Below are 10,247 nucleotides of genomic sequence, written 5' to 3'. Positions count from 1 at the left end.
AGTTACCAATCCCAGCTCCATCACTAAGAGCTAGTTGGTGGTGAGTTGGTCTTTATGTCTGTACAAACATCTGACTTGGTGCTGTGGCCCTGTTCAGTCCCGCAGCTCACCGTGAGGAGAGTTGGTCCCCAGCCCTCCCCTCCCAAGCTCCCGGCACAGCCTGGCTCCCCCAGTCCTTCCCCACAGCCTCTGGGGGCAGAGGCTTTTCCCAAGCAGTTTTGAAGCAAGGTGCTTTGGAGACCTTGGGCAACATTGCCAGGAAAGGGATGATATCAGACTTCATAACACAGGAATCTGGGGGAAACAGCAGTTCAAATGATGACCTTACCCACAGGTTACTTCTCCCTCGGGATAGCTCAGCCCACACACTAGGTACTTTCTGTTCCCCAACCTTCCTTATCTCTTTTTTTTTTTTTTTTTTTCCTTCTTTCTGAGCTATCCAGGTGGTGTTAGGAGCCATCTGCTGCAGTGATTCAGCAGAATCCATTTAGCGCTTTCCCAGCGAGGCCAGCATCTGCCAGGCAAGGGGGAGGCCGTGGGGAAGCCCGGCGCATCTGCCGCCGTGTCTGCGGGCGAGGGCTGGGGTCAGCCCCCAACCTCTGCCCCGCACTGCACGGGTTGCAACCTCCCCTCGGAGCGCAACGAGGAGCGTGCTGCGTCCCGTCGCCACGGCTTGCCTGGCTCGGGCCGAGCGGTTAATTATCAAATGGCTGTTTTGGCTGGGGCCGCGCACGGCAAGAAGCTCCGCTGCACTTTGTGATGTGCTGCGGTGTCTGTCCGGCGCTTGGCAGGCTTCCTGGCTGGCACAGGGCGAGCCAGACAGTGCCATCCTCCCTCCCCAAGGTCACACGGAGGGAGCTTGGACGGGAAAACACAAGCGTGTAAGTAGGCGGTCTCCAAGGTGCAGGAAATAAGGTGCTGGGTTCCCCTGTGGGGCAGCGAGGTGGCTCCAGTCCAGCAGGATTTTGCAGGATGAATCCACCACAGGGTCGGACTCTGCATAAGAGCACGCTTGCAGGAGGGAGAAAGAGCAATCCAAATTCCCTGTTGGATATCACAGATCCACGCAGCCCACTAGGTTAGGTACAGGAGTGTGAGAATAGCTTGACTTCTGCTCCAGGATGGGGGGAGGACGATCATACAGATAATGTAATGAATTTCGTTAGCGGTGCTGGCTTCCCAGCCTGTTGGTGAGACCCAAGCTAGCACTTGGCAGTGGCTGCCGGCAAATACTGAGTCAGGATGAAAAGTAACTACCTGGCAAGGTGTTTTGAAAGCCTGTACAGGTTTGAGCCTCTGGCAGGAAACATAATAGATCTTGTGTTCAAAAACCCATCACATCTGTGCAATAGGTTATGGCAACAAACACTGAGCAAGGCGCGGGGAGGGGTATCTACATTTTTCATGTGCCAGAAGCTGTCTTTATTTCACAGCCGCCCGGTGACATTTGGAGGAGCAGAAGCTTCTCTCCCCCTTAATTTGTAAATCAGATAAAAACATATTACTTTTGGTAGAGTGGGACAAGTTGCAACGACTGGGATTTCAACCCTTCTGATGCCTAATCAGCTGTCAGAAGAAGCTGGTTTCCTTTCAATCATTTCTTTAGCGATGCTCTTGCATGTCAAACAGTTTGGTTTCTAAAAATGTTTTGTAAGCAAACCCTTTCACGCTGCTGTTTTCAATGTGCACATGCAAGGCCCTGAGGGGGGAACTGGAAGAGCCCTTCCCTGGGCATGTGCTTTGTCTTCCCACTCTGGGCAGGGTCAGCTCAGTGTTAGTTTTTCCCAATAAATTTGTGCCTAACCTGCTCGTGGGGTCCTCCTCAAGCTATCTGCCATGGTGTTCACCTGTTTCTTAGCCCGAAAGACTTCTTTCTCCCATTAACATCTAACCCACAGCGAGTGCTGTGATGCTTTTGTCTTTCCACGAGGAGGGAGGCTCTACTGGCAGCGTGACGATGGAGCTGTGAGAATGGTTTATGGGGTGAGTTGACCAACTCGTAGATGGACCTAGATGCGGAGTCTTGGGCAAAGCTGCCAAACTGCAGAACAACCTTATCCTAGAGCCACCTGAGTGCCTTGGTTCATGGCAACTGAAAAACAGGAGGCCCCAGGCCACGAGCTGCTGTCTGGAAGTGGACAACGTGGGAAATGGGTCATGGAGGCAGCGCCTGCAGAAGTGATTTGCCTTGTTTAAGAAAAAAAAAAAAAAGTGGCTTTTAAAATGTACAAGGTGAAGGCCATGGGGTTATGTCTGTTCTTCAGCAAACCTGAAGAACGTGTGTCTATGTGTCTGCTTGATCAAGAGCAGGCTGTGTTCTCCTGTCTTAGGCTTTTGCCTTTGGTAGGATTTTGATCACTTTTTAATGAACACCATTGAATTTTTTAGGGGGAAAAACCAAACATCATCGTCTTCCCTCTCTTATAACCTTCAAACTGAACCTCCAATTCTAACTTCAGAAATGACCCAATTAGCCTCCTCCTCTTTCCTTGCACTGGAATCTCATTTTCCTTGCACTGAATTGAAAGGAAGGTGTCCTGAGACACCTCACAGCCAGAAGGGGAGCAGAGGCCGGGCTCCACCAGGGGTCACCAACCCTGTAAGACCCCCTGGGCCAAGGCAGGACACCAGCAGCACATGCTAGGGTGGGAGGGCTTCTAGGCTTTGGGGCCTTCAGCTGATGTACGTTAAAAGTATGGTGGAAAAGCTCACTGCTGAAGAGGAATGGGTTCAGTAGGGTCGGGGACTTTCAGGAGGCACCTGGCGTTGCAGGTACCCACATCAGGCTGAGGGGAGGTGAGGCAGCAGCGTTGCCACCACCGCTGGTCCTGGCCTGGGCAGAGTTTTGTTTCCTGGTGCGTCCCCTACACCTAGGAGACGAACTTTCGGCTCCGTGGCTCTGAGGGAGCGTGGAAAGTTTACTTAAGCTCACGTTTACCCAGGGGGGTGAGTTTCACTCTGCCTGGCAGGCAGTTTGGAGGGAGCACTGCTGATTGCCCGGCTGCCACCCAGTCCCAGCTTCAGCGCTGTGAAACTGGAGCGGTGAAAGCTGTTGGGCACCATGGATCTGGGGGTGGTGCAGTCCCAAGCACCCCGTGTTGTCTCATCCATACCCTCTCAAAGCTGGGGAAGGAAAGACGCTGGAGTCAATAATGCCTTTTGGTATGATAACCCACGGTGGCAGGGCTTGCTCTTCTCCATCTCCTCCTGCAAAGGCGAGTCTCATCCAAAGAGACAGCAAACGCCAGGGAGCCAGGCTCTGCACCCAGTGGGTGAGGGCAGTTTTGGGGAGGGAGCAATCAGGGATTGCAGACTTGAACACAAAAGGGGCAATTCTTTGGGTTTTTTTTGGAGCAATGTACAAGGTTTTGGGCATGGTCTCATCCTAAAATGAAGGTAATAACGCTGCTTCCTATCGCTCCCGATGGTGATAGAGATAGTTATATTGTTCCCATAGCACTGAGCTCCAGCAGGGCAGAGGCGATGCAATACTTCTCACAGTCAGCAGAATCAGAAACTCTTCTTACCTCTAAAATTAGGCTAAAAACTCACCCGAGACGCTCATCAACAAAAGCCACCTGTTTTTTATTTTTGTGAGTTTGCAGAGGGGCTCGCTTTTGTTTAAGCCTCACTACTAGTAAAACTAGAATTCAAGAGATCAGACAGCACTTTGTTCTACAGTATTTGCAAACATCAAAAGATGCCAAAACTTACTGAGTGCTGCTCTGAAGTACAATGCGAGCACGGTGGCTTTCTTGCGGTGTTTCACTGTGCCTCCAGTAGCATACCAGAAAGCTTTAGCAATGCTTTATTATTCACCTTCAAATAAAAAGTTCTGGCTCTTTGCTTCAATTGTTTAAAACCCAACAAAAATGTCAAATGCTTTCAGAATAAGGAAACCTGGGAGATTTATTTTGGAAAATTATTTTTTGAAGTGTGCCATTTAACATGTATTTATCTGTTTACCTGGTCTTCTGGGTGTGCAGTTTGGCTGCGTGTAGCTGATGGAGCACAGGGGCTATCAGGAATATAACTACAAACCTGAGTTTTCCCTCAGGACAATCTCCTGCACAGCCATCATATCTGGATCTCTTAATTCTCATCTCAAGCTGACATATCCAAAATCTTGTTGCTCAAATGTCAGTGCCGGGAGTTTCCCTTGGAGAGCCCATCTCCACATCATGCCCTGGCACGAGCTCCCTTCACTTTTACAACTGCAATGTGTTCAAGGCTTGTGCAGAAGAGAAATAGATGGAGAGAACAAGCATTGTTACTTGCATCGCTGGCTTTCAGCACTGAAGCCAAAAGCTGTCTGATTCAGTGGGTTTTTAGTTTTGTTATTTTTTAATTTGCAGCCTTGCAAGTGGAAGTCTTCAGGGTTGTCACCTCCCTAGATTTCTATGTGTGGAGGTACCAAATCACAGAAAATGCAGTTATACATAAATGCAGTTATACATCATGCCTGTTTTGCTGGTGGTATCCTGCAAAGCTCTGCCCTGGCAGGTGCTGCCAGGGCAAACTCCAGCGCTGCAGCGAAGGCTCTGCGGGTGCAAAGGCTGCTGAACAGGCTCCGGTGTTGCACAACTTTCAAGCGGGCACAACGGCACCAGCTACCTGCAAGTCTCTCCCACTTCCTTGTGTACTTTGAAACCCCGAGGGAGGGAGAGAGGAAAATGACTGAGCTATTGAGAACAGATGTTGCACAGTAGCAGAGAAACAAATATTTTGTATTTATGCTGCTTCCATTCGAGGGTAATGTTAACAGCAGTGCTTCTGTGTTAACTTTCCCTTTCCTCAGCATAATCCAGCTGCAGAGCAGAGCTGGTTGTTAACACAATTCTGCTTCAGGGGGGTGAGTGGTGAGCTCCTGAATATACTCCATTTGGTTCCTCATTCTGCAAGGCACACTACTTTGCTCCCTCACTTATGTGTCACCTCTTCCCCTGCCTGCTTATTGTGCCCCTGTGAGTGGCAGATTACTTTGCACGAGCAGGAGAGGCACTGCCCAGAAGAACTCTCATTTTTTTTCAGCTTTTTTTTTTTTTTTCCTCCAGTTTCTGGGTAAGAAGCACCTGGCTCTTGGCACACTCTGCGGGCAGTTGCGCTGGCAGCGTTTGGAGTTTCCTTTTAGCTTTGTCATGCGGTCATCTGTCAGCTGGCTCCTCGGGCTCCCTTGCTCTCCCATGTGCTGCTTTTTCATGACAAACCTTCTCGTTCAAAGTTTTTGCATAAGGGCTTCAAAAAAAGCACCTTGGGACTGTGATCTCCAAGGCGTTGCTTTGGTTTGCTGCAGAGAGGGACTTTGAGCAAACCTTTGTTTTGCTATAATAATAGTAAGAGGAAAAAAAAGCTGATGAAGTTCCTAGTAGCTCCACGGAGTCTGTTAGTGTCAGCGGACAGGATAATTTACTCAGCCAATTGTTCTGGCTCTGATTATTTACAGTAACCCTAAAAGCATTGCCTCCCTCCCAGGAAGGAAGCACTGGTTGTTTTAAACAGCAAGAAAAGACTTTAAACAAACCAGGGGTAAAATGTGAAATACAAGCTCTGCTGCTCCTCTTGAAAACAAGCTTGGTTTTGAGAGATCCTCAGCTGAAGTAAAGCCTGCTGGTGCTGGGGATTGTGTCACCGTGCACCATTTCAAAACCTTCCCCCAAGGATATTACTATTCTTTTCTCTGCGTATGAATAAGCCACTTAGAGCACATAGCTGCTATAGTACAATTTCCTAAGAGGTGCTGGCATCTGGAGAGATTACATTCCACTGGACCCCGCGATGGAAAGAATGAGTTCAGGAACAAAGAACGAAATCCTCCGTTCTGCACTCAGAAATCTGATAGTTGCCAAAGGGCACGGGCTAGCTGGTAGCGTGCCCTCAACCAGACCTTGAAATTGCCACCCAAAGGGGCTGCTTCATGCCGCCGCTCCCTTTTCCACCAGAAACTGAGCTGCGCCGAACCACCCATAAAATTAAACCCGGTACCGCTCAAGCTGAACTCGTCGGGTGGGAAAACCTCACCGGCGGACTTCGTGCAACTGAAACATGTGGGATGAGCATCCCCGCCATCCTGCCTCCCTTCGCAGCACCGGCGCGCTTCACGCCGTGGTCCTGGCAAGCCCGCGCGCAGCGCGGCACCTTGCTCTGCCGAGACACCTCGCGGGGTGGGAGGACGCTGCCGAGCGCCTGGCCGCCCGCCAGCTCGCCTCGAAACGCGCGCACAAGTCGCGGCGTAGCTGCAAAAATGGGAGATCGCCCACTCCCCGCAGTCTGTGCCATCGGCTGTCTGGCAGGATTGACGGTTGTCACTACCGAACGCTGCTGAGCCTGAGCCAAAATCAAATGAGTGGATGTCCTCGTGAGCCGGCTGGGGGGAAAAAAAAAAAAAGAAAGAAAATCACTAAAAACCTAAGATTATTTTTTTTTCAGTTTAGAAACTAAACTAGAGAGCCTTGTTCCACTTTTTGGTTGCCTATTTGGGGCTGGGAGCCAGGCAGGGCTGGAGGGTCAGCAGTGCTCAGCTGCTCCTCGGTACTCATGTGGGGTAGAGCAGACTTGGGTAGGAAGGAGGGGTGTTTCTTCTCATGCTAAGCTGTCCCTTGGACCAGGAAGAGATGTTTAACTACCGGCAGCCCTGATCTTAACAGCTGTGGTGTAACTCTGGCTGTGGCAACAGAGGATAGGCTAATGACCCTTAATGATTTCCCTCTTCCCAAATAGAAAGCCGTGCCTGGGCATGCTCGAAGTGGTGATCTTAGCAGTGGTTATTGCATTGTTGCTGGGAAATAACTGGTTATATCCTACCTGGTCAGAGAGGGGATCAGATTTCTCAAACCTGCATGAGGGGCTGCATGGTGGGACCAAAGGGTTTTCACAAGCATGGTGCTAGAGCCTGGTTTGGGTGGAATGTCTGAATTGAACTAGATCAATGCCAGCCAAGCTGAGATCAGGCTCTGGCCTCCTGTACTCCTAGCACGGGGTCCATTCACACGTCAATCTCCAAATTCTTCACAAAACAGAGACTGTAAGTGTCTAGACCAATATTTTTTGAAGTTTGAGAACAACCTGGAGCATGGTGTGCACAGATCTATGCTCTCTCACCTCTTGAAGAAGGAGCAAATAGAAGGAAAGAAAGCCAGAAATGAAAGATGTATTCTTCCTTTTCTCCTGTGAAAAAAAAAAAATAACTTATTTGTCTGCCTGCTTCTTCTTTCCTTCCTTCATGTTGTTATGATGCTGAGAAAAAAGTGTTTTCCTTGCCTGTGTCAAGCCCCTCTGCTGGGATGGGTGTGTGGTGGAGCTGCTGTTCCCAGGGCTGGAGCTGGTCCTGGCTCACTCCTGTCATTCCTGCTGGTATTTTTTATTTTGGACAGACCTGAACTGTCCAAACAAAATGCATTCAGATCTTTGGGTCACACCAACAAAATGTGATGCTAAAGGTACCTCTGTGCTTGCGTCTGCTGAGGGTAAGTCTCCCGCCTGGAGATGTGGCCTCTCCAGGACGTGTCCTTTATGTTTTCTTCCAGTGGAGAAGAGCCAGGCTGGTCCTGGCAGTGAGGGCTGGGATTGCTGTGGCTGGTGCCTGTGGTGGGGCACAAGGAGCACACTTTTTGCAGAATTCACAGCACCTACATTCTCATTCCTGGGGGTGTTGGCTTGGCAGATAACAAGAGCACAGCTACTCATGCTGCAGAAATCAGCATGCTTGCTGCCTCACTAAGGCACCGAGCACCAGCTGCGTGGTCCCACCTGGTACAAAGCAAGAGCAGCGACCAGCTGGGAGGATGCAACTGCAGCAGCAAGGCTGGGACAGGCGTTCTTGCCCTGCAGCCCAGCACTTCTTCGGGGCCATACCCTCAGCATCCCCTCCCCAGGCAGGGAGGGCAAACTCCTCTCCCGCAGTAGCTCCTTCCCTGCTCAGCCTGCCAGCTCCGCTGTTCAGATGGGCTGTAAATATTTACAGGAACATCTTGCTGGGCAAACACCACTGTGTCTTATAAACATGAATTACCTGTGTAACTTGAGGTCTCAGCCTGGAGGCTGCCAGCCAGGCTGTTTGAAACGAGCACTTCCCACCTTGCTGAGCAGGAGCAAGGAGTGCTGTGCCCACCTGGGTGGCTGCGTGGAGCCTTCACTGGCCACTTGTTTGCATCCTGTCGAAAATTATCCTTGGTTAGGTTCCTTCTGCCTCCCTTTTCCCCTGTTAGGTCAGATGGTATCTTCGTATTCAGCAGCATAAGAGAAGAAAGAAGATTTAAACCCATTTAACCTTGAATATAGCCATTAGTTAAGCAATTAAAATTAAAGGGTGAGTTAATGGGCAGTGTCAAACATTCGGAGAAACATCTGTTGTAATAGAAGTGTGCCTTTTAGCCGATGAATAATTGATCTAACGCTCTTCAGCACCCAGGTCCAGGCAAGGAGGCAGTGCAGGCACTGCTGGAGCATCTCCAGCCCCTTCCCTGGCTGTGAGCTCCAGGAGAGCAGGAGGACCTGGCCACCACCACTCAGAGGAGCATTAGGAAAGCATCCTGCGTTGCAGCTCCTCGGGCAAGGCTGTTCCTCTCAGTTCCTTTGCTTTCCTGGGATCAGACACGTTTATTTCAGGTCTAGAGGAACTGATGATCTATTTTTAAGACTTTATTAACGCATGTGTGGATGGATGTGGTGTCTGTCTGGACAGCAGTAGCTGGGGATGTAGATGACTCAAACTGCTTCGGATTGTATCACCGAGCTAAATTAACTTGCTTTTTGGCAGGCAGCAGATGTGAGTGAACGTCTTCACTAATGCATTGAGGACAACACAGCAAATATTGACCGGGGTAAATAGAGGAAAGCATTTGTCTCTTGACTGTGGCAATGTAAGTAACACTGGAGTTACTTCTGTAACAGCATGATCTCCCTTAGAAAGCTGGATCTGTGTTGAATCGGGCTCTGTGTGGGACGGAGACTGCCTCCATGGGAGGACTGATGGTCTAACCGACCCACCGCTGGCTGGCAAAGCTCCTCCACAGACCCGCCTTGAAACCGGGGCTGATGAGGGCACCCAGGTGACCCCGGCACCAAACTGGGGACACAAAACATTGGTCGTGTGGGACGTGGGAGAAGGAAACATGGGTCACAGGAGGTTCTTGATGTGCTGCTTTCTGTAATGTCTCTTAATCCCTGAAAAATCACACGAGGCAATTCCTCAGAGCCTGTGTGTGCGTGAGCAGTGCAATCAGTGGGGCTGAGCCAAGGTGAGCCCCCCACCCTTGTAGCGAGGTGTCTGAGCTCACCCCTCTTTGTAGAAGGAATGTAGGAGAAAGCAGTGGGAAGGAAGCAGAAAAAGCAATAAGAAAGTTCACGTGACGCTATCTCTGAGGTGAATGTTAACAGATGTGGGTGCTTCTCTCGTTCCCAAGCTGCGTCTGGTCGAGGTTTTACCCATCGGGGCACAAAGCAATGATATCCATTTGGGTGTTTGTATGGGAGGAAAGTAGGAAAATCACTTCCACACTTCCAGAGAAACCACTTGTATAAATGTTTGGTTTTCATACACTCATCCCTCTTTTTTTTAATTTATTTTTTTTTCCCTCAGGCCAATCTGCGGAACTTGAATATATGCAGCGGTTCAGGTTTTGTTTTAAATCAAGTTAATATGTGCTTGCATCATATGCATAAAGAAAGGGAAATAAACCGGGGTGGGAAAATTATCTGTGTGTCTTCAGCTGGTTTTAGCTGACAACAAGCAGAACCTCTAGTTCGCTTTCTTCCCTCGTCTCCCCCTCCGCATGCGAGGGCTGCCTTAGCATCTGCTTGAACTTCTGCTGCTGTTTTCAACTTCTTTTTCTGCTTCTTCAGGCTACAGCAGCTCTTTTCTCAACATAAAATTGTCCCTGGATTATTTTCAAGTGTTTGATGCCTCGCCCCACTTCTACCTTTCACTAGCTCGTCAATATTGTCTTTAATGACACATGAACGCAAACAGACCTTGCTTTTTATGCTGTGTGCGGCAGGCAACAAATTTGGCTTGTTCTGGAGCCCCTGGAGCCTGGTTATATTTAAACAAAATTTTAACTGCTGAGGTTATGGATGTGTATAACTGCCCATCTGAATGTGTGTGGGACGTGTACAAAGAAGAAGTTCATGTTGAACTCGAAGTGGAAGATTTTTTAAAGCAAAGATAACCAAGAGGACGGATGAAGCAGGGAATTTTTTATCCCGGGGGAGTCTTATTTGAGGAAATTGGAGCGGCTGAGCAAGGAGAT

Source organism: Anas platyrhynchos, chromosome 5 (assembly GCF_047663525.1).
Source record: "Anas platyrhynchos isolate ZD024472 breed Pekin duck chromosome 5, IASCAAS_PekinDuck_T2T, whole genome shotgun sequence".
Lineage (NCBI taxonomy): Eukaryota > Metazoa > Chordata > Aves > Anseriformes > Anatidae > Anas > Anas platyrhynchos.
The sequence above is the reverse complement of the archived record's forward strand: the minus strand, read 5'-3'. Positions refer to the sequence as shown.